The following is a 22,692-nucleotide window of genomic DNA, read 5'->3' on the forward strand; positions in this document are numbered from 1 at the left end:
GGCGTCCTCAGTAGTGTGCCTGCAGTAGAGCGTCGTGCCTAGCCTAGTGTGCCTGCAGTAGAGCGTCCTCAGTAGTGTGCCTGCAGTAGAGCGTCCTCAGTAGTGTGCCTGCAGTAGAGCGTCCTCAGTAGTGTGCCTGCAGTAGAGCGTCCTCAGTATGTGCCTGCAGTAGAGCGTCCTCAGTAGTGTGCCTGCAGTAGAGCGTCCTCAGTAGTGTGCCTGCAGTAGAGCGTCCTCAGTAGTGTGCCTGCAGTAGAGCGTCCACAGTAGTGTGCCTGCAGTAGAGCGTCCTCAGTAGTGTGCCTGCAGTAGAGCGTCCTCAGTAGTGTGCCTGCAGTAGAGCGTCCTCAGTAGTGTGCCTGCAGTAGAGCGTCCTCAGTAGTGTGCCTGCAGTAGAGCGTCCTCAGTAGTGTGCCTGCAGTAGAGCGTCCACAGTAGTGTGCCTGCAGTAGAGCGTCCTCAGTAGTGTGCCTGCAGTAGAGCGTCCTCAGTAGTGTGCCTGCAGTAGAGCGTCCTCAGTAGTGTGCCTGCAGTAGAGCGTCCTCAGTAGTGTGCCTGCAGTAGAGCGTCCTCAGTAGTGTGCCTGCAGTAGAGCGTCCTCAGTAGTGTGCCTGCAGTAGAGCGTCATCAGTAGTGTGCCTGCAGTAGAGCGTCCTCAGTAGTGTGTCTGCAGTAGAGCGTCCTCAGTAGTGTGCCTGCAGTAGAGCGTCCTCAGTAGTGTGCCTGCAGTAGAGCGTCATCAGTAGTGTGCCTGCAGTAGAGCGTCCTCAGTAGTGTGTCTGCAGTAGAGCGTCCTCAGTAGTGTGCCTGCAGTAGAGTGTCATCAGTAGTGTGCCTGCAGTAGAGCGTCATCAGTAGTGTGCCTGCAGTAGAGCGTCCTCAGTAGTGTGCCTGCAGTAGAGCGTCCTCAGTAGTGTGTCTGCAGTAGAGCGTCCTCAGTAGTGTGCCTGCAGTAGAGCGTCCTCAGTAGTGTGCCTGCAGTAGAGCGTCCTCAGTAGTGTGCCTGCAGTAGAGCGTCCTCAGTAGTGTGCCTGCAGTAGAGCGTCCTCAGTAGTGTGCCTGCAGTAGAGCGTCCTCAGTAGTGTGCCTGCAGTAGAGCGTCCACAGTAGTGTGCCTGCAGTAGAGCGTCCTCAGTAGTGTGCCTGCAGTAGAGCGTCCTCAGTAGTGTGCCTGCAGTAGAGCGTCCTCAGTAGTGTGCCTGCAGTAGAGCGTCCTCAGTAGTGTGCCTGCAGTAGAGCGTCCTCAGTAGTGTGCCTGCAGTAGAGCGTCCTCAGTAGTGTGCCTGCAGTAGAGCGTCCTCAGTAGTGTGCCTGCAGTAGAGCGTCCTCAGTAGTGTGCCTGCAGTATAGCGTCCTCAGTAGTGTGTCTGCAGTAGAGCGTCCTCAGTAGTGTGCCTGCAGTAGAGCGTCCTCAGTAGTGTGTCTGCAGTAGAGCGTCCTCAGTAGTGTGCCTGCAGTAGAGCGTCCTCAGTAGTGTGCCTGCAGTAGAGCGTCCACAGTAGTGTGCCTGCAGTAGAGCGTCCTCAGTAGTGTGCCTGCAGTAGAGCGTCCTCAGTAGTGTGCCTGCAGTAGAGCGTCCTCAGTAGTGTGCCTGCAGTAGAGCGTCCTCAGTAGTGTGCCTGCAGTAGAGCGTCCTCAGTAGTGTGCCTGCAGTAGAGGCGTCTTAAGTAGGTGCCTGCAGTAGAGCGTCCTCAGTAGTGTGCCTGCAGTAGAGTGTCCTCAGTAGTGTGCCTGCAGTAGAGCGTTCCTCAGTAGTGTGTCTGCAGTAGAGCGTCCTCAGTTAGTGGTGCCTGCAGTAGAGCGTCCTCAGTAGTGTGCCTGCAGTAGAGCGTCCTCAGTAGTGTGCCTGCAGTAGAGCGTCCTCAGTAGTGTGCCTGCAGTAGAGCGTCCTCAGTAGTGTGCCTGCAGTAGAGCGTCCTCAGTAGTGTGCCTGCAGTAGAGCGTCCTTCAGTAGTGTGCCTGCAGTAGAGCGTCCTCAGTAGTGTGCCTGCAGTAGAGCGTCCTCAGTAGTGTGCCTGCAGGCCTTGCAGAGAGCGTCCTCAGTAGATGTTGCCTGCAGTAGAGCGTCCTCAGTAGTGTGCCTGCAGTAGAGTGTCATCAGTAGTGTGCCTGCAGTAGAGCGTCCTCAGTAGTGTGCCTGCAGTAGAGCGTCCACAGTAGTGTGCCTGCAGTAGAGCGTCCTCAGTAGTGTGGCCTGCAGTAGAGCGTCCTCAGTAGTGTGCCTGCAGTAGAGCGTCCTCAGTAGTGTGCCTGCAGTAGAGCGTCCTCAGTAGTGTGCCTGCAGTAGAGCGTCCTCAGTAGTGTGCCTGCAGTAGAGCGTCCCTCAGTAGTGTGCCTGCAGTAGAGCGTCCTCAGTAGTGTGCCTGCAGTAGAGCGTCCTCAGTAGTGTGCCTGCAGTAGAGCGTCCTCAGTAGTGTGTCTGCAGTAGAGCGTCCTCAGTAGTGTGCCTGCAGTAGAGCGGCCTCAGTAGTGTGCCTGCAGTAGAGCGTCCTCAGTAGTGTGCCTGCAGTAGAGCGTCCTCAGTAGTTGTGCCTGCAGTAGAGCATCCACAGTAGTGTGCCTGCAGTAGAGCGTCCTCAGTAGTGTGCCTGCAGTAGAGCATCCACAGTAGTGTGCCTGCAGTAGAGCATCCACAGTAGTGTGCCTGCAGTAGAGCATCCACAGTAGTGTGCCTGCAGTAGAGCGTCCACAGTAGTGTGCCTGCAGTAGAGCGTCCTCAGTAGTGTGCCTGCAGTAGAGCGTCCTCAGTAGTGTGCCTGCAGTAGAGGCGTCCTCAGTAGTGTGCCTGCAGTAGAGCGGCCTCAGTAAGTGGTGCCTGCAGTAGAGCGTCCTCAGTAGTGTGCCTGCAGTAGAGTGTCATCAGTAGTGTGCCTGCAGTAGAGCGTCTCAGTATGTGCCTGCAGTAGAGCGTCACAGTAGTGTGCCTGCAGTATAGCCGTCCTCAGTAGTGTGCCTGCAGTAGAGCGTCCTCAGTAGTGTGCCTGCAGTAGAGCGTCCTCAGTAGTGTGCCTGCAGTAGAGCGTCCTCAGTAGTGTGCCTGCAGTAGAGCGTCCTCAGTAGTGTGCCTGCAGTAGAGCGTCCTCAGTAGTGTGCCTGCAGTAGAGCGTCCTCAGTAGTGTGCCTGCAGTAGAGCGTCCTCAGTAGTGTGCCTGCAGTATAGCGTCCTCAGTAGTGTGCCTGCAGTAGAGCGTCCTCAGTAGTGTGCCTGCAGTAGAGCGTCCTCAGTAGTGTGTCTGCAGTAGAGCGTCCTCAGTAGTGTGCCTGCAGTAGAGCGTCCTCAGTAGTGTGCCTGCAGTAGAGCGTCCTCAGTAGTGTGCCTGCAGTAGAGCGTCCACAGTAGTGTGCCTGCAGTAGAGCATCCACAGTAGTGTGCCTGCAGTAGAGCAGTCCTCAGTAGTGGCCTGCAGTAGAGCATCCACAGTAGTGTGCCTGCAGTAGAGCAGTCCACAGTAGTGTGCCTGCAGTAGAGCGTCCACAGTAGTGTGCCTGCAGTAGAGCGTCCCAGTAGTGTGCCTGCAGTAGAGCGTCTCAGTAGTGTGCCTGCAGTAGAGCGTCCTCAGTAGTGTGCCTGCAGTAGAGCGTCCTCAGTAGTGTGCCTGCAGTAGAGCGTCCTCAGTAGTGTGCCTGCAGTAGAGCGTCCTCAGTAGTGTGCCTGCAGTAGAGCGTCCTCAGTAGTGGTGCCTGCAGTAGAGCGTCCTCAGTAGTGTGCCTGCAGTAGAGCGTCCTCAGTAGTGTGCCTGCAGTAGAGCGTCCTCAGTAGTGTGCCTGCAGTAGAAGCGTCCAGTTCTGGCAGTAGAGCTGCCTCAGTAGTGTGCCTGCAGTAGAGCGTCCACAGTAGTGTGCCTGCAGTAGAGCGTCCACAGTAGTGTGCCTGCAGTAGAGCGTCCTCAGTATGTGGCCTGCAGTAGAGCATCCACAGTAGTGTGCCTGCAGTAGAGCGTCCTCAGTAGTGTGCCTGCAGTAGAGCGTCCTCAGTAGTGGGCCTGCAGTAGAGCGTCCTCAGTAGTGTGCCTGCAGTAGAGCATCCTCAGTAGTGTGCCTGCAGTAGAGCGTCCTCAGTAATGTGCCTGCAGTAGAGCGTCCACAGTAGTGTGCCTGCAGTAGAGCGTCCTCAGTAGTGTGCCTGCAGTAGAGCGTCCTCAGTAGTGTGCCTGCAGTAGAGCGTCCTCAGTAGTGTGCCTGCAGTAGAGCGTCCTCAGTAGTGTGCCTGCAGTAGAGCGTCCTCAGTAGTGTGCCTGCAGTAGAGCGTCCTCAGTAGTGTGCCTGCAGTAGAGCGTCCTCAGTAGTGTGCCTGCAGTAGAGCGTCCTCAGTAGTGTGGTCTGCAGTAGAGCGTCCTCAGTAGTGTGCCTGCAGTAGAGCGTCCACAGTAGTGTGCCTCCGCAGTAGAGCGTCCACAGTAGTGTGCCTGCAGTAGAAGCGTCCTCAGTAGTGTGCCCTGCAGTAGAGCGTCCACAGTAGTGTGCCTGCAGTAGAGCGTCCTCAGTAGTGTGCCTGCAGTAGAGCGTCCTCAGTAGTGTGCCTGCAGTAGAGCGTCCTCAGTAGTGTGCCTGCAGTAAGCTTACACAGTATGTGCCTGCAGTAAGCGTCCTCAGTAGTGTGCCTGCAGTAGAGCGTCCTCAGTAGTGTGCCTGCAGTAGAGCGTCTCAGTAGTGTGCCTGCAGTAGAGCGTCCTCAGTATGCGCCTGCAGTAGAGCGTCCTCAGTAGTGTGCCTGCAGTAGAGCGTCCTCAGTAGTGTGCCTGCAGTAGAGCGTCTCAGTAGTGTGCCTGCAGTAGAGCGTCCACAGTAGTGTGCCTGCAGTAGAGCGTCCTCAGTAGTGTGCCTGCAGTAGAGCGTCCTCAGTAGTGTGCCTGCAGTAGAGCGTCCTCAGTAGTGTGCCTGCAGTAGAGCGTCCTCAGTAGTGTGCCTGCAGTAGAGCGTCCTCAGTAGTGTGCCTGCAGTAGAGCGTCCTCAGTAGTGTGCCTGCAGTAGAGCGTCCTCAGTAGTGTGCCTGCAGTAGTAGAGCGTCAGTAGTGTGCCTGCAGTAGAGCGTCCTCAGTAGTGTGCCTGCAGTAGAGCGTCCTCAGTAGTGTGCCTGCAGTAGAGCGTCCTCATAGTGTGCCTGCAGTAGAGCTTCCTCAGTAGTGTGCCTGCAGTAGAGCGTACTCAGTAGTGTGCCTGCAGTAGAGTCCACAGTAGTGTGCAGGCCAGTAGAGCGTCCTCAGTAGTGTGCCTGCAGTAGAGCGTCCTCAGTAGTGTGCCTGCAGTAGAGCGTCCTCAGTAGTGTGCCTGCAGTAGAGCGTCCTCAGTAGTGCCTGCAGTAGAGCGTCCTCAGTAGTGTGCTGCAGTAGAGCGTCCTCAGTAGTGTGCCTGCAGTAGAGCGTCCTCAGTAGTGTGCCTGCAGTAGAGCGTCCTCAGTAGTGTGCCTGCAGTAGAGCGTCCTCAGTAGTGTGCCTGCAGTAGAGCGTCCTCAGTAGTGTGCCTGCAGTAGAGCGTCCTCAGTAGTGTGCCTGCAGTAGAGCGCTCAGTAGTGTGCCTGCAGTAGAGCGTCCTCAGTAGTGTGCCTGCAGTAGAGCGTCCTCAGTAGTGTGCCTGCAGTAGCGCCTCAGTAGTGTGCCTGCAGTAGAGCGTCCTCAGTAGTGTGCCTGCAGTAGAGCGTCTCAGTAGTGTGCCTGCAGTAGAGCGTCCTCAGTAGTGTGCCTGCAGTAGAGCGTCCTCAGTAGTGTGCCTGCAGTAGAGCGTCCTCAGTAGTGCCTGCAGTAGAGCGTCCTCAGTAGTGTGCCTGCAGTAGAGCGTCCTCAGTAGTGTGCCTGCAGTAGAGCGTCCTCAGTAGTGTGCCTGCAGTAGAGCGTCCTCAGTAGTGTGCCTGCAGTAGAGCGTCCTCAGTAGTGTGCCTGCAGTAGAGCGTCCTCAGTAGTGTGCCTGCAGTAGAGCGTCTCAGTAGTGTGCCTGCAGTAGAGCGTCCTCAGTAGTGTGCCTGCAGTAGAGCGTCCTCAGTAGTGTGCCTGCAGTAGAGCGTCCTCAGTAGTGTGCTGCAGTAGAGCGTCCTCAGTAGTGTGCCTGCAGTAGAGCGTCCTCAGTAGTGTGCCTGCAGTAGAGCGTCCTCAGTAGTGTGCAGTAGAGCGTCCTCAGTAGTGTGCCTGCAGTAGAGCGTCCTCAGTAGTGTGCCTGCAGTAGAGCGTCCTCAGTAGTGTGCCTGCAGTAGAGCGTCCTCAGTAGTGTGCCTGCAGTAGAGCGTCCTCAGTAGTGTGCCTGCAGTAGAGCGTCCTCAGTAGTGTGCCTGCAGTAGAGCGTCCTCAGTAGTGTGCCTGCAGTAGAGCGTCTCAGTAGTGTGCCTGCAGTAGAGCGTCCTCAGTAGTGTGCCTGCAGTAGAGCGTCCTCAGTAGTGTGCCTGCAGTAGAGCGTCCTCAGTAGTGTGCCTGCAGTAGAGCGTCCTCAGTAGTGTGCCTGCAGTAGAGCGTCCTCAGTAGTGTGCCTGCAGTAGAGCGTCCTCAGTAGTGTGCCTGCAGTAGAGCGTCCTCAGTAGTGTGCCTGCAGTAGAGCGTCCTCAGTAGTGTGCCTGCAGTAGAGCGTCCTCAGTAGTGTGCCTGCAGTAGAGCGTCCTCAGTAGTGTGCCTGCAGTAGAGCGTCTCAGTAGTGTGCCTGCAGTAGAGCGTCCTCAGTAGTGTGCCTGCAGTAGAGCGTCCTCAGTAGTGTGCCTGCAGTAGAGCGTCCTCAGTAGTGTGCCTGCAGTAGAGCGTCCTCAGTAGTGTGCCTGCAGTAGAGCGTCCTCAGTAGTGTGCCTGCAGTAGAGCGTCCTCAGTAGTGTGCCTGCAGTAGAGCGTCCTCAGTAGTGTGCCTGCAGTAGAGCGTCCTCAGTAGTGTGCCTGCAGTAGAGCGTCCTCAGTAGTGTGCCTGCAGTAGAGCGTCCTCAGTAGTGTGCCTGCAGTAGAGCGTCCTCAGTGTGCCTGCAGTAGAGCGTCCTCAGTAGTGTGCCTGCAGTAGAGCGTCCTCAGTAGTGTGCCTGCAGTAGAGCGTCCTCAGTAGTGTGCCTGCAGTAGAGCGTCCTCAGTAGTGTGCCTGCAGTAGAGCGTCCTCAGTAGTGTGCCTGCAGTAGAGCGTCCTCAGTAGTGTGCCTGCAGTAGAGCGTCCTCAGTAGTGTGCCTGCAGTAGAGCGTCCTCAGTAGTGTGCCTGCAGTAGAGCGTCCTCAGTAGTGTGCCTGCAGTAGAGCGTCCTCAGTAGTGTGCCTGCAGTAGAGCGTCCTCAGTAGTGTGCCTGCAGTAGAGCGTCCTCAGTAGTGTGCCTGCAGTAGAGCGTCCTCAGTAGTGTGCCTGCAGTAGAGCGTCCTCAGTAGTGTGCCTGCAGTAGAGCGTCCTCAGTAGTGTGCCTGCAGTAGAGCGTCCTCAGTAGTGTGCCTGCAGTAGAGCGTCCTCAGTAGTGTGCCTGCAGTAGAGCGTCCTCAGTAGTGTGCCTGCAGTAGAGCGTCCTCAGTAGTGTGCCTGCAGTAGAGCGTCCTCAGTAGTGTGCCTGCAGTAGAGCGTCCTCAGTAGTGTGCCTGCAGTAGAGCGTCCTCAGTAGTGTGCCTGCAGTAGAGCGTCCTCAGTAGTGTGCCTGCAGTAGAGCGTCCTCAGTAGTGTGCCTGCAGTAGAGCGTCCTCAGTAGTGTGCCTGCAGTAGAGCGTCCTCAGTAGTGTGCCTGCAGTAGAGCGTCCTCAGTAGTGTTGCCTGCAGTAGAGCGTCCTCAGTAGTGTGCCTGCAGTAGAGCGTCCTCAGTAGTGGTGCCTGCAGTAGAGCGTCCTCAGTAGTGTGCCCTGCAGTAGAGCGTCCTCAGTAGTGTGCCTGCAGTAGAGCGTCCTCAGTAGTGTGCCTGCAGTAGAGCGTCATCAGTAGTGTGCCTGCAGTAGAGCGTCCTCAGTAGTGTGCCTGCAGTAGAGCGTCCTCAGTAGTGTGCCTGCAGTAGAGCGTCCTCAGTAGTGTGCCTGCAGTAGAGCGTCCTCAGTAGTGTGCCTGCAGTAGAGCGTCCTCAGTAGTGTGCCTGCAGTAGAGCGTCCTCAGTAGTGTGCCTGCAGTAGAGCGTCCTCAGGTAGTGTGCCTGCAGTAGAGCGTATCAGAGTGTGCCTGCAGTAGGGTCCTCAGTAGTGTGCCTGCAGTAGAGCGTCCTCAGTAGTGTGCCTGCAGTAGAGCGTCCTCAGTAGTGTGCCTGCAGTAGAGCGGTCCTCAGTAGTGTGCCTGCAGTAGAGCGTCCTCAGTAGTGTGCCTGCAGTAGAGCGTCCTCAGTAGTGTGCCTGCAGTAGAGCGTCCTCAGTAGTGTGCCTGCAGTAGAGCGTCCTCAGTAGTGTGCCTGCAGTAGAGCGTCCTCAGTAGTGTGCCTGCAGTAGAGCGTCCTCAGTAGTGTGCCTGCAGTAGAGCGTCCTCAGTAGTGTGCCTGCAGTAGAGCGTCCTCAGTAGTGTGCCTGCAGTAGAGCGTCCTCAGTAGTGTGCCTGCAGTAGAGCGTCCTCAGTAGTGTGCCTGCAGTAGAGCGTCCTCAGTAGTGTGCCTGCAGTAGAGCGTCCTCAGTAGTGTGCCTGCAGTAGAGCGTCCTCAGTAGTGTGCCTGCAGTAGAGCGTCCTCAGTAGTGTGCCTGCAGTAGAGCGTCCTCAGTAGTGTGCCTGCAGTAGAGCGTCCTCAGTAGTGTGCCTGCAGTAGAGCGTCCTCAGTAGTGTGCCTGCAGTAGAGCGTCCCTCAGTAGTGTGCCTGCAGTAGAGCGTCCTCAGTAGTCGTGTGTGCCTGCAGTAGAGCGTCCTCAGTAGTGTGCCTGCAGTAGAGCGTCCTCAGTAGTGTGCCTGCAGTAGAGCGTCCTCAGTAGTGTGCCTGCAGTAGAGCGTCCTCAGTAGTGTGCCTGCAGTAGAGCGTCCTCAGTAGTGTGCCTGCAGTAGAGCGTCCTCAGTAGTGTGCCTGCAGTAGAGCGTCCTCAGTAGTGTGCCTGCAGTAGAGCGTCTCTCAGTAGTGTGCCTGCAGTAGAGCGTCCTCAGTAGTGTGCCTGCAGTAGAGCGTCCTCAGTAGTGTGCCCTGCAGTAGAGCGTCCTCAGTAGTGTGCCTGCAGTAGAGCTCCTCAGTAGTGTGCCTGCAGTAGAGCGTCCTCAGTAGTGTGCCTGCAGTAGAGCGTCCTCAGTAGTGTGCCTGCAGTAGAGCGTCCTCAGTAGTGTGCCTGCAGTAGAGCGTCCTCAGTAGTGTGCCTGCAGTAGAGCGTCCTCAGTAGTGTGCCTGCAGTAGAGGTCCTCAGTAGTGTCGCCTGCAGTAGGAAGCGTCCTAGTAGTGTGCCTGCAGTAGAGCGTCATCAGTAGTGTGCCTGCAGTAGAGCGTCATCAGTAGTGGCCTGCAGTAGAGCGTCCTCAGTAGTGTGCTGCAGTAGAGCGTCCCTCAGTAGTGTGCCTGCAGTAGAGCGTCCTCAGTAGTGTGCCTGCAGTAGAGCGTCCTCAGTAGTGTGGCTGCAGTAGAGCGTCTCATTAGTGTGCCTGCAGTAGAGCGTCCTCAGTAGTGTGCCTGCAGTAGAGCGTCCTCAGTAGTGTGCCTGCAGTAGAGCGTCATCAGTAGTGTGCCTGCGTAGAGCGTCACACAGTAGTGTGCCTGCAGTAGAGCGTTCCTCAGTAGTGTGCCTGCAGTAGAGCGTCCTCAGTAGTGTGCCTGCAGTAGAGCGTCCTCAGTAGTGTGCCTGCAGTAGAGCGTCCTCAGTAGTGTGCCTGCAGTAGAGCGTCCTCAGTAGTGTGCCTGCAGTAGAGCGTCCTCAGTAGTGTGCCTGCAGTAGAGCGTCCTCAGTAGTGTGCCTGCAGTAGAGGTCCTCAGTAGTGTGCCTGCAGGAGAGCGTCCTCAGTAGTGTGCTGCAGTAGAGCGTCCCTAGTAGTGTGCCTGCAGTAGAGCGTCCTCAGTAGTGTGCTGCAGTAGAGCGTCCTCAGTAGTGTGCCTGCAGTAGAGCGTCATCAGTAGTGTGCCTGCAGTAGAGCGTCCTCAGTAGTGTGCCTGCAGTAGAGCGTCTCAGTAGTGTGCCTGCAGTAGAGCGTCCTCAGTAGTGTGCCTGCAGTAGAGCGTCCTCAGTAGTGTGCCTGCAGTAGAGCGTCCTCAGTAGTGTGCCTGCAGTAGAGGTCCTCAGGTGTGCTGCAGTAGAGCGTCCTCAGTAGTGTGCTGCAGTAGAGCGTCCTCAGTAGTGTGCCTGCAGTAGAGCGTCCTCAGTAGTGTGCCTGCAGTAGAGCGTCCTCAGTAGTGTGCAGCAGTAGAGCGTCCTCAGTAGTGCTGCCTGCAGTAGAGCGTCCTCAGTAGTGTGCCTGCAGTAGAGCGTCCACAGTAGTGTGCCTGCAGTAGAGCGTCCTCAGTAGTGTGCCTGCAGTAGAGCAGTCCTCAGTAGTGTGCCTGCAGTAGAGTGTCCTCAGTAGTGTGCCTGCAGTAGTGTCCTCAGTAGTGTGCCTGCAGTAGAGCGTCTCAGTAGTGTGCCTGCAGTAGAGCGTCCTCAGTAGTGTGTCTGCAGTAGAGCGTCCTCAGTAGTGTGCCTGCAGTAGAGCGTCCTCAGTAGTGTGCCTGCAGTAGAGCGTCCTCAGTAGTGTGCCTTGCAGTAGAGCGTCCTCAGTAGTGTGCCTGCAGTAGAGCGTCATCAGTAGTGTGCCTGCAGTAGAGCATCCTCAGTAGTGTGCCTGCAGTAGAGCGTCCTCAGTAGTGTGCCTGCAGTAGAGCGTCCTCAGTAGTGTGCCTGCAGTAGAGCGTCCTCAGTAGTGTGCCTGCAGTAGAGCATCCTCAGTAGTGTGCCTGCAGTAGAGCGTCCTCAGTAGTGTGCCTGCAGTAGAGCGTCTCAGTAGTGTGCCTGCAGTAGAGCGTCCTCAGTAGTGTGCCTGCAGTAGAGCGTCCTCAGTAGTGTGCCTGCAGTAGAGCATCCACAGTAGTGTGCCTGCAGTAGAGCATCCTCAGTAGTGTGCCTGCAGTAGAGCGTCCTCAGTAGTGTGCCTGCAGTAGAGCGTCCTCAGTAGTGTGCCTGCAGTAGAGCATCCTCAGTAGTGTGCCTGCAGTAGAGCATCCACAGTAGTGTGCCTGCAGTAGAGCATCCTCAGTAGTGTGCCTGCAGTAGAGCGTCCTCAGTAGTGTGCCTGCAGTAGAGCGTCCTCAGTAGTGTGCCTGCAGTAGAGCATCCTCAGTAGTGTGCCTGCAGTAGAGCATCCACAGTAGTGTGCCTGCAGTAGAGCATCCTCAGTAGTGTGCCTGCAGTAGAGTGTCCACAGTAGTGTGCCTGCAGTAGAGCATCCACAGTAGTGTGCCTGCAGTAGAGCGTCCTCAGTAGTGTGCCTGCAGTAGAGCGTCCTCAGTAGTGTGCCTGCAGTAGAGCATCCACAGTAGAGCCTGCAGTAGAGCGTCCTCAGTAGTGTGCCTGCAGTAGAGCGTCCACAGTAGTGTGCCTGCAGTAGAGCGTCCTCAGTAGTGTGCCTGCAGTAGAGCGTCCTCAGTAGTGTGCCTGCAGTAGAGCGTCCTCAGTAGTGTGCCTGCAGTAGAGCGTCCTCAGTAGTGTGCCTGCAGTAGAGCGTCCTCAGTAGTGTGCCTGCAGTAGAGTGTCCTCAGTAGTGTGCCTGCAGTAGAGCGTCCTCAGTAGTGTGCCTGCAGTAGAGCATCCACAGTAGTGTGCCTGCAGTAGAGCGTCCTCAGTAGTGTGCCTGCAGTAGAGCATCCACAGTAGTGTGTCTGCAGTAGAGCGTCCTCAGTAGTGTGCCTGCAGTAGAGCGTCCTCAGTAGTGTGCCTGCAGTAGAGCATCCACAGTAGTGTGCCTGCAGTAGAGCGTCCTCAGTAGTGTGCCTGCAGTAGAGCATCCACAGTAGTGTGCCTGCAGTAGAGCGTCCTCAGTAGTGTGCCTGCAGTAGAGCGTCCACAGTAGTGTGCCTGCAGTAGAGCGTCCTCAGTAGTGTGTCTGCAGTAGAGCGTCCTCAGTAGTGTGCCTGCAGTAGAGCGTCCTCAGTAGTGTGCCTGCAGTAGAGCATTCACAGTAGTGTGCCTGCAGTAGAGCGTCCTCAGTAGTGTGCCTGCAGTAGAGCGTCCTCAGTAGTGTGCCTGCAGTAGAGCGTCCTCAGTAGTGTGCCTGCAGTAGAGCCTCCTCAGTAGTGTGCCTGCAGTAGAGCGTCCTCAGTAGTGTGCCTGCAGTAGAGCGTCCTCAGTAGTGTGCCTGCAGTAGAGCTGTCCACAGTAGTGTGTCTGCAGTAGAGCGTCCTCAGTAGTGTGCCTGCAGTAGAGGCATTCACAGTAGTGTGCCTGCAGTAGAGCGTCCTCAGTAGTGTGCCTGCAGTAGAGCGTCCTCAGTAGTGTGCCTGCAGTAGAGCGTCCTCAGTAGTGTGCCTGCAGTAGAGCATCCTCAGTAGTGTGCCTGCAGTAGAGCGTCCTCAGTAATGTGCCTGCAGTAGCGTCCTCAGTAGTGTGCCTGCAGTAAGCGTCCTCAGTATGTGCCTGCAGTAAGCGCTCCTCAGTAGTGTGCCTGCAGTAGAGCGTCCTCAGTAGTGTGCCTGCAGTAGAGCATCCTCAGTAGGTGTGTCTGCAGTAGAGCGTCCTCAGTAGTGTGCCTGCAGTAGAGCGTCCTCAGTAGTGTGCCTGCAGTAGAAGCGTCCTCAGTAGTGGTGCCTAGCAGTAGAGCGTCCTCAGTAGTGTGCCTGCAGTAGAGCATCCTCAGTAGTGTGCATGCAGTAGAGCGTCCTCAGTAGTGTGCCTGCAGTAGAGCGTCCTCAGTAGTGTGCCTGCAGTAGAGCGTCCTCAGTAGTGTGCCTGCAGTAGAGCCTCCTCAGTATGTGCCTGCAGTAGAGCGTTCCTCAGTAGTGTGCCTGCAGTAGAGCGTCCTCAGTAGTGTGCCTGCAGTAGAGCGTCCTCAGTAGTGTGCCTGCAGTAGAGCGGTCCTCAGTAGTGTGCCTGCAGTAGAGCGTCCTCAGTAGTGTGCCTGCAGTAGAGCGTCCTCAGTAGTGTGCCTGCAGTAGAGCGTCCAAGCCCCCCCCTCAGGTAGTGTGGCCTGCAGTAGAGCGTCCTCATGTAGTGTGCCTGCAGTAGAGAGTCCTCAGTAGTGTGCCTGCAGTAGAGGGGCGTACCTCAGGTAGTGTGGCCTGCAGTAGAGCGTCCTCAGTAGTGTGCCTGCAGTAGAGCGTCTTAAGTAGTGTGCCTGCAGTAGAGCGTCCTCAGTAGTGTGCCTGCAGTAGAGTGTCCTCAGTAGTGGCCTGCAGTAGAGCGTTCTCAGTAGTGTGCCTGCAGTAGAGCGTCCTCAGTAGTGTGCCTGCAGTAGAGTGTCCTCAGTAGTGTGCTGCAGTAAGCGTCCTCAGTAGTGTGCCCGCAGTAGAGCGTCCCTCGTAGTGTGCCTGCAGTAGAGAGTCCTCAGTAGTGTGCCTGCAGTAGAGCATCCACAGTAGCACTTCAGACTGAAATGTCTTGTAGAACTTCAGTTCCTGAGCAATGACCCCAGATCACATCTACACGGAGGGGACTACTTACAGCCACACATAAAATTAATCAGTATACAGCTTGGGTGCAGCCTCTGCCATGCTGGTAGTCACCTGTAGGTGTCACTGTTGGGAAGACGTTTCTTCCCAGGACACAATATTTTCCAGGACAGCATGAAGAATAAAACCATCACATCAAAGACGCTCCTGAATACAGAAACATTCAATCCGACTTTGTAAAAGTTGCAAAAGGTGAATTACAAGCCAACAGTTAAAGTCTTCGTTAGGGAGGAGAGCCCCTTTAAATCTCTGAACTTCTTAATGGAACTGATATGAGACGGAGACCAGAGTTGGTTACTGGAACCTTGTATCATGAAAATAGTACTGACGAATCAGACAACAAGCCAGTGTCTCAGGCCTTCTCCACTCCACCCCAAGACCCCGACCTGAAGCCATCACTGGGGTGCACCAGTTTCTTTTCTACTGGAAGCTGCTGACTCTCAGACCGTCTTCCAGATCGAAGTCTTAAACTGGCCATAAACATAAGATATCTGCAATCTAACAGGAGTCCATCAATGAGTCTCCTCAAGGGAAACAAGGATCCCCATAGGGGGATCAACAAGTTTCTCAGGTCATAAGCTTTGTTCCATTGGAGCTTTAAAAGTAGCCCGCAGGGGGAGTGCTGGCATACGGAGGATGGGAGTGGTAGTGGTGCCACAGAGTGTTAAAAGTTACTGACGGTGGCTATGCTCAGACTGGCACTCCCTGGGCATTGGATGGAGACAATGAATGGACTTGTAGATTGCAATAAAATTTACTAAAATTGATGTTGAGGGTTGTAGTATAAGTAGCAGCAAAGGCACAGTTCAGAGATATTTTACAAATCATTTTTTCCCCCAATGGTGTTGCATAGGTAGCGCGTCTGTTGGTGTTAGTAGTCCCCTCGCTCTCTAATACACTTTTCCGTCTCTCCCAGTAACTACCGGCATGTAAATCCATTCTTACTGGTTCTTTCTGCAGTTTCCGAGTTGAGGGTGGAGATTAGATATGGATGGCCAGTCTGTCTACAAGTCTCACAGCAGTAAAGTCTGAATGTCATAAACGAGCAGTATCTTACTGACGTGATTGTAAACCTTCTGAAGATATCTCTTCTCCTTCTCTCTGGGTAGTTACTCTTCTCCAGTTCCAGGACTGGTGTTTTCCTGGGATGGGCTTTGCTTCTTATAGGCCTAGTCATCAGGAGCCCTCCCTCCCTCACAGGTCTGGCTCCTAGCTTTGCTTATCTAAAATGGATGAAGGCGGTGGGCAGCCAGGGAAGCAGCCTCCTGCTGCCATCCACTGGGCAGGCCACCGGGCTTGCTCTGGCCCTCTGCGCAGACTGTGACCTGAATTCCAGGTAGGCTTTCCTCATGTGTCTATAGGTCAGACACGTAGGCCCTTTAGGAGGAAGAAGGATCAGGCAGGAGGACGGGCCAAGCTGTCAAGCAGGCCGAAGTCTGAGCAGGTGGATAGAGTGAGCCCAGTGGTCAGACCCCCCCAGGAGATGTAAGAGGTAATCTGTATGTAAGAGGAGAGTCCCTAGATTGGCACCCACCTTTAAGAGTCTTTAATCTTCTGCATCTCCTGATCCTGAACCTATGCCACTGGACATGGTCCAATTATCTGAGGAGGAAAGTCGGCATAGACACAGCAAGACGTATTGCTTGTATTGCGGAGCCAGAGCACACTATTTGCACACCTGCCCTCTCAAGACAGGAAACTCCAGAGCCTAGGATCAGTCGGAGAGATGACCCAGGGTGAAGACAAGCTCTCTCCAAACTTATCACTTCCTATGGTGAGATTTGGTTTTCTGTGTAGGCTTTCCTGGACTCTAGCTTATCAGGAAACTTCCTGCATTAGCGTGACTGTGTAAAGGAAAGTGCTGTTTACAGTGCTTTGAAAAAGTATTCATACCCTTTGAACTTTTCCATATTTTTTTTACAATACACCCATAAACGGAATTTTATCTGATCGACCAACACAAAGTACAAGTCTGTGCGAAGTGAAAAGAAAATGATACATGGTTTTTAAAATGTTTAATAAATAAAAATCTGGACAGTGTGGCGTGCATATGTATTCAGGCTCCCTGAGTCGATACTTTGTAGGACCACCTTTCACTGTAACTACAGCTGCAGGTCTTTTGGGGTCTGTCTCCACCGGCATTGTACATCCAGAAGCTGAAATCTTTGCCCATTCTTTTTTGCATAATAGCTCATGCTCAGTCAGATTGGATGGAGAATTTTCCAGTCTTGCCACAGGTTCTCATTCGCATCTAGGTCTGGACTGTGACTGGACTATTCTAACACATGAAGATGCTTTGATCTAAACCATTCCATAGCTTTGGCTGGATGTTGAGGGTTGTTGTCCTGCTGGAAGGTGACCTCTGCCCCAGTCTCAAGTCTATTGCAGCCTCTACCAGGCTTTCCTCTAGGATTACCCTGCATTTAGCTCCATCCATCTACTCTGACCAGCTTCCCTGTCCGTGCTGAAAAGCATCCCCTGCAGCATGATGCTGCCACCACCATGTGTCATGGTGGGGATGGTGTGTGCAGGGTTAGGTTTCTGCCACGCATAGCATTTTGCATTAGGCCAAAAAGTTCACCTTTGGTCTCATCTGACCAGATCACCTTTTTCTATATGTTTGCTGTGTCCTCTACATGGCTTGTGGTAAACTGCAAATGGGACTTCTTATGGCTTACTTTCAGAAATGTCTTTCTTCTTGCCACTGTTCCATAAAGGCCAGATTTTTTTAGTACATGACTAATATTTGTCATGTGGACAGATTCTCCCACCTTAGCTGTGAATCTCTGCAGCTCCTTCACAGTGACTATGGGCCTCTCAGCTGCTTCTCTTAGTGCTCTCCTTTTGGGTGGTCAGTTTAGGTGGACGGCCATGTGTTGGCAGGTTTGCAGTTGTGACAAACTTCTTCCATTTTCAGATGATTGAACAGTGCTCCGTGAGATGTTCAGAACTTGGGATATTTTTTTATAACCTCACCCTGCTTTACACTTCTCCACAACTTTATCCCTGACCTGTCTGGTGTGTTCTTTAGTTTTCTTGATGCTCTTTCATCACCAATGTTCTCAAAGAAACCTCTGAGGCCTTCACTGAACAGCTGGAGTTATACTTAGAAGACATTACACACAGATGGACTCTATTTACTAATGAGGTGACTTCTGAAGGTGATTGGTCACACTGGATTTAATTTAGGGGTATCAGAGTACAGGGGCTGAATACAAATACATGCCACACTTTGCCAATCATTACAGACAATTAATTCCTCACTTTTCCACTTTACTGTCCCTATTTCTGCCCTTAACTGGAACAGGGTGAGAGCCAAAGTGTGGTGTCCTAAAGCTGCATCAGCTTTCCGGTCTCCCAAGCAAGCCTTCTCCTGTGGAACTATACTTCATGTAATGTAACGTGAATTCAAAAGTTTAAGAATGAATAAGCTTATGCAGGCTAAGTGAATAAATATATTTACTAAGTGTGATTACATATAAGAATAAGAAAAAGTAAATATATCACTAGCCTAAATATGCAATATTATGGGGTGAGACTCCGTTGATCATGCTGTCTACCACGTTATAGCACATGGCCGACAACCCAGGGTGTAGAAGAGATAGGGAAAATCAATACTTACATCCTACCTAGAATGAAGTTCTAGGTGGAGTCCCCCGAATGTATGTGTGTCACAGAGTTTAAACCCTTTAACCTCTCCTCCAGTGTGCAGCACGCGTGTGTCTTCACTCAGGAATGTGGCATTATCAGCACAATGGGGGATGGGTACTACATTACAAGGCACATCATTACACAGAATCTACAGGTGAAACTCCAAAAATATGAGTGCAAAAGTTCATTAATTTCAGTAATGCAACTTACTTAGAACATTCTGGACACAAGTTATGTCCTAATATCATACGTGTAATAGGTGGCAGTCACATCTGCCAGTCTTCCGATTGGACCTGTGACCGGCTTGGATTTAGTTTTCCTAAAGCCTACGTTCAGATAGAGATTATGAGCTGCATGTTGCATGTTTGATGTGTTTCAAGTCACACGTTCATATCCACATTGACGGCCAAAGTCAATGACGTGTGTGCAAAGCCTTATAGCAACCCCCTTGTGCCGATACTCCTTGGCCACAGACAGTCGTCTCAGTTCCACTTCATGGGGAGATCCTTGGACTGGTTTAACACCAACCATACCAACAACCCGACCATTGACTTCTGCCACCCAAAAGCAGGAGTTCTGGCCAGACATGTAGGACTCTTCAATGTACTGTAAGGGCTCATGCACACGACCGTATGTATTTTGTGGTCTGCAATAAACTGAACCGCAAAAAATACGGATGACATTAGTGTGCATTCTGTATTTTGCGGAACGCAACAGCTGGCCCTTCATAGAACAGTCCGTAATGCGGACAATAATAGGACATGTTCTATTTTTTTGCAGAACGGAAATACGGACATATGGAAACAGACTGCACACAGAGTAACTTCCGTTTTTTTTGCAGACCCATTGAAATAAATGGTTCCGCATACAGTCCGCAAAAAAAACAGAATGGACACGGAAAGAAAATACGTTCATGTGTATGAGCCCTAAGTCTGACTTGTGGGCCTTCTTTATAATCTTCTGAAAGACTAATACAAGAAGAAGGCAAGCTCCGGTCAACCACACCCAACGAAGACACAAGGAAAGAGCGGAAGACCAAGCAGAAAGTGACGGACAACACAAGGATAGTTGTGTGAACCTGACAAAGCCTCAGCAGGTACATGCCGGTACTGGGAAGGTTGTCCATTATCCCCCGGGCAACATCATAGTCTCTGTTCTGCTAAGTTCTTATCAAGACGTCCACCATCGTCTGTAATGCATAAGACACAGAACAGTCAATATTTGCACCCAGCCATGTAGTGCATGGGCACCAATGCCAGAGGTGGGGCAGCGGTCAGCAGCGCGGAGTGGGGGGCGCGACTGGTGGAGAAAACTGAGCGTAGCGATTGAAATGCCCCACTTGCATCAATAAGCTGATTTACATAACAAAAGTGAATGCCCCCCCCCCCCTTTAGTGCTTCTGGCCTGTATTATAATGCCTCTCCCATAGTTCCCTATGTATTATAATGCCCCCACTTGTATGCCCCCTGCATCATAATGCCCCCACTTGTATGCCCCCTGCATCATAATGCCCCCACTTGTATGCCCCCTGCATCACAATGCCCGTGTTGTAATTTCTCCTTGTAGTGCTCCCTGTTTTATAATGCCCCCACTGCAGTGCCCCTTGTATTTTAATACCCCCTGTAATATAATAGCTCCAGTAGTGTCCATCCTGCAATATGATGTCCCTCCTCTGGTACTCGCTCCATTATAATATCTCTCCTGTTGTGCTTTAGCCTGTATTATAATGGCAATACAGTCGAAGACTGAGGCGGCTACAAGAGCCAATTACTGTTCACCCTCATAGGCTTTAGGGGAGGGAGCTGTGACAGAAAGGACACTCCCACAGCCTATGATGGGAGAGATCAATGCAGCAGAAAGGACACATTCCCAGTTGTGATAGGGATATAGCAGCAGCAGAAAGGACACATCCCCAGTTGTGATAGGGATATAGCAGCAGCAGAAAGGACACATCCCCAGTTGTGATAGGAATATAGCAGCAGAAAGGACACATTCCCAATTGTGATAGGGATATAGCAGCAGCAGAAAGGACACATCCCCAGTTGTGATAGGGATATAGAAGCAGCAGCAGAAAGGACACATCCCCAGTTGTGATAGGAATATAGCAGCAGCAGAAAGGACACATCCCCAGTTGTGAGAGGGATATACCAGCAGCAGAAAGGACACATCCCCAAGTGGGATAGGGATATAGCAGCAGAAAGGACACAGACCCTGAGCTGTCTGCCCGAAATAAATCTAGCAGAGAAAATGGAGCAGTGAGTGTGGAGACCTCTGGATCCGTGTGAGGTGCAGGGCCGGTTCTAGCTTTGTTAGACGGAGATTGTCCTATCCTATGTGATGTCTGACTTTCATTTTTACCCCGGTAAGGGGTGAAATCTGTGGTTAAAATCCACAGCACTTCCACAACATAATAGGCACGCAGCAGATTTGAAATCCACAGCATGCAGGATTTTTTCTGCAGATTTTTGACAGCGTCCCCCGCCCCCCCCCCCCCGACGCTCCAAAAATGTTATTATTCAACCCATGACAGCGGTAAGTATACAAAGTAAAGTCATCATCTGACTGTGAGACTAGGCTGCACCGAGGGCATGATCACAAGACTGAGGGTGTCACACGCAGGGACTACAGCGTCCACCCGGACACACATTATGACTACACGGTCCTCATCTGGAGATTTACGTGTTCACACCTGCGCTGCCGACACCGTCATAAATCTCCATCTGGGTCATATCTGATGGGAACATAGCGCAGCATGCAGAGTTCTTCTTCCCGTCAGACTGATGGAACTGTGGTGGACGCCATAAAGCCAATAGGAGTCCATCATATGACAAGAAACCAAAAATGGCCGTACATGTGACCTCAGCCAGACAAATTACATAAACATATCGGGGGTCATTAATCAAAGACCACCACCGTCTTTCATAGTCCCTCTGCTGACGGACCATGCGCCTAATTTATCTCTCAGAGTCCATGCGCTGAAGTGAAATCTATTCCAACCCCGGATGGGAGTTGTGTTCAATCATCTGTTTTCCAAATGAAAATGTTGGTGAATTTGCCGGGTCGATGGCCGCCCCCACCACGCCATAGTGGTGACAACAGCGTAAAAATACTAAATATGTCACATAGGTGTCCAAAAAGTCCAAAACAAGACTGAAAAACATGACTACACTGTAGTGTACAGTCATACATGACACAGGCATACATACATGTAACACACACAGATACATGGGCAGTATGGTCCATCAGTCTACCAGACAAAAATTTTTACCCACAAATTTCGATGGAATCTGCAGTGGAGGCCCCTCAACGGACCCCCTGAAGCAGATGTCAACAAGCCCGTACACAAGCACAGACGTATATATACACACACAGATTACACAAGCAGTCATACATATACACACACACAGATTACACAAGCAGGCAGACATATATACACACAGATTACACAAGCAGTCATACATATACACACACACAGATTACACAAGCAGGCAGACATATAAATACACACACAGATTACACAAGCAGGCAGACATATATACACACAGATTACACAAGCAGTCATACATAGACATACAGATTACACAAGCAGGCAGACATATATACACACAGATTACACAAGCAGTCATACATAGACACACAGATTACACAAGCAGGCAGACATATACACACAGATTACACAAGCAGGCAGACATATATTCACACAGATTACACAAGCAGGCAGACATATATACACACAGATTACACAAGCAGTCATACATAGACATACAGATTACACAAGCAGGCAGACATATATACACACAGATTACACAAGCAGTCATACATAGACACACAGATTACACAAGCAGGCAGACATATATACACACAGATTACACAAGCAGGCAGACATATATTCACACAGATTACACAAGCAGGCAGACATATATACACACAGATTACACAAGCAGTCATACATATATACGCACAGATTACACAAGCAGGCAGACATATATACACACAGATTACACAAGCAGCCATACATATATACACACAGATTACACAAGCAGGCAGACATATATACACACAGATTACACAAGCAGGCAGACATATATACACACAGATTACACAAGCGGGCATACATATATACACACACACAGATTGCACAAGCAGTCATACATACACACACAGATTACACAAGCGGGCATACATATATACACACACAGATTACACAAGCGGGCATACATATATACACACAGATTACACAAGCGGGCATACATATATACACACACAGATTACACAAGCAGTCATACATAGACACACAGATTACACAAGTGGGCATACATATATACACACACACAGATTACATAAGCAGTCATACATATACACACACAGATTACACAAGCGGGCATACATATATACACACACAGATTACACAAGCAGGCATACATATATACACACAGATTACACAAGCAGTCATATATATATACACACACAGATTACACAATCAGTCATATATATATACACACACAGATTACACAATCAGTCATACATATATACACACACAGATTACACAAGCAGTCATACATAGACACACAGATTACACAAGCAGTCATACATATATTACACACACATACACTTGTATACACGTAGATTACTAAGACACACCATGGGGAGAGGGTCATCAATCTTCTTCTTCATCTACGTCAGGACGGTCCATGCAAGGGGTGCACCACCAATGAGGCTAGGTGAGGCAACGAGGTATGGGCAAGATAGGGCAGCTGAAAGGCCATGGGCAATGAGCGCTTTCATTGTGACAAAGGGGCTATATAAAAATTTGCCATGGGGGACAGCCTTTTTAAGTTTTCACCTCAGGCAGCAGTGAGGCTATGAACACCCCTGGGTCCATGATGGAGTAATCTGCGGCAGCCCTGGGCGGATATCCTCTCCCAGTTCCTGTATATAGCATGTTACATAGGCATACGTACATATACACACATATATATTACACAGGTACACACTCACCTTCTGTGCAGACTAGACTCCAGCGTAGGTCAATCCATGGAAGAGCTACACGGGAGGACATCTTCTCCTCAGCCCAGCAGTGCAGACTCTCTTCTCTGTTCCGACTGCCAATGTACCAGGACAGGTAAGAGGAGCTCAGCGGGGGAAGGGGGCGTTATTAAGGAAGCACTGGGGAGGCTCCTTAAAGGGGATGTCTCACCTCCACAATCCACTTTATATCCATTCCTTGGCCTCCAGTAAACGTTTCTTGAATATACTTTCATTTTCAAATGTGGATGTAACTCCTGTAAATGTCATGTTTATAACCCCAAACTTTATGCTAGTTTTTAGGGGTTACGGCCACTGCTGTAATGTCAGGAGTGGCGGCCGCAAAAGCGCAGTTATTATCTATCCTCCGGCTGCAGAGATGGCCGGGTTTCGTGGGAGCGAGCGCGCACAAACACTCGCGCATGTGCCTTCTCTCCCGGCCCTGGCCACCTCGCATGGATTTTCTTTTTATATATCTGTCTGTATATAGGGTGGAGAGCGGCTATGTCAGTGTGAGGAAGCTGGATTATTATTTACTGGCAGCCCTGATTGTCATTTGATTCACCTTTTCGCATTTT

General features: G+C 51.8%; 1 protein-coding gene and 1 pseudogene across 1 annotated transcript in view; both read right to left on the bottom strand.

Moving 5' to 3' along the window:
• Positions 1-22,369, bottom strand: part of LOC122924386 (probable N-acetyltransferase camello) — a 33,326-nt gene extending 10,957 nt beyond the window's left edge. The window contains exon 1 of the mRNA XM_044275417.1: positions 22,088-22,369. The gene's annotated coding sequence lies outside the window, so the exon portion shown is untranslated. The remainder of the gene's footprint in view (positions 1-22,087) is intronic.
• Positions 17,321-21,763, bottom strand: LOC122928654 (annotated as a pseudogene).
• Positions 22,370-22,692: the final 323 nt, after the last annotated feature.

Source organism: Bufo gargarizans, chromosome 1, assembly GCF_014858855.1.
Source record: "Bufo gargarizans isolate SCDJY-AF-19 chromosome 1, ASM1485885v1, whole genome shotgun sequence".
NCBI lineage: Eukaryota > Metazoa > Chordata > Amphibia > Anura > Bufonidae > Bufo > Bufo gargarizans.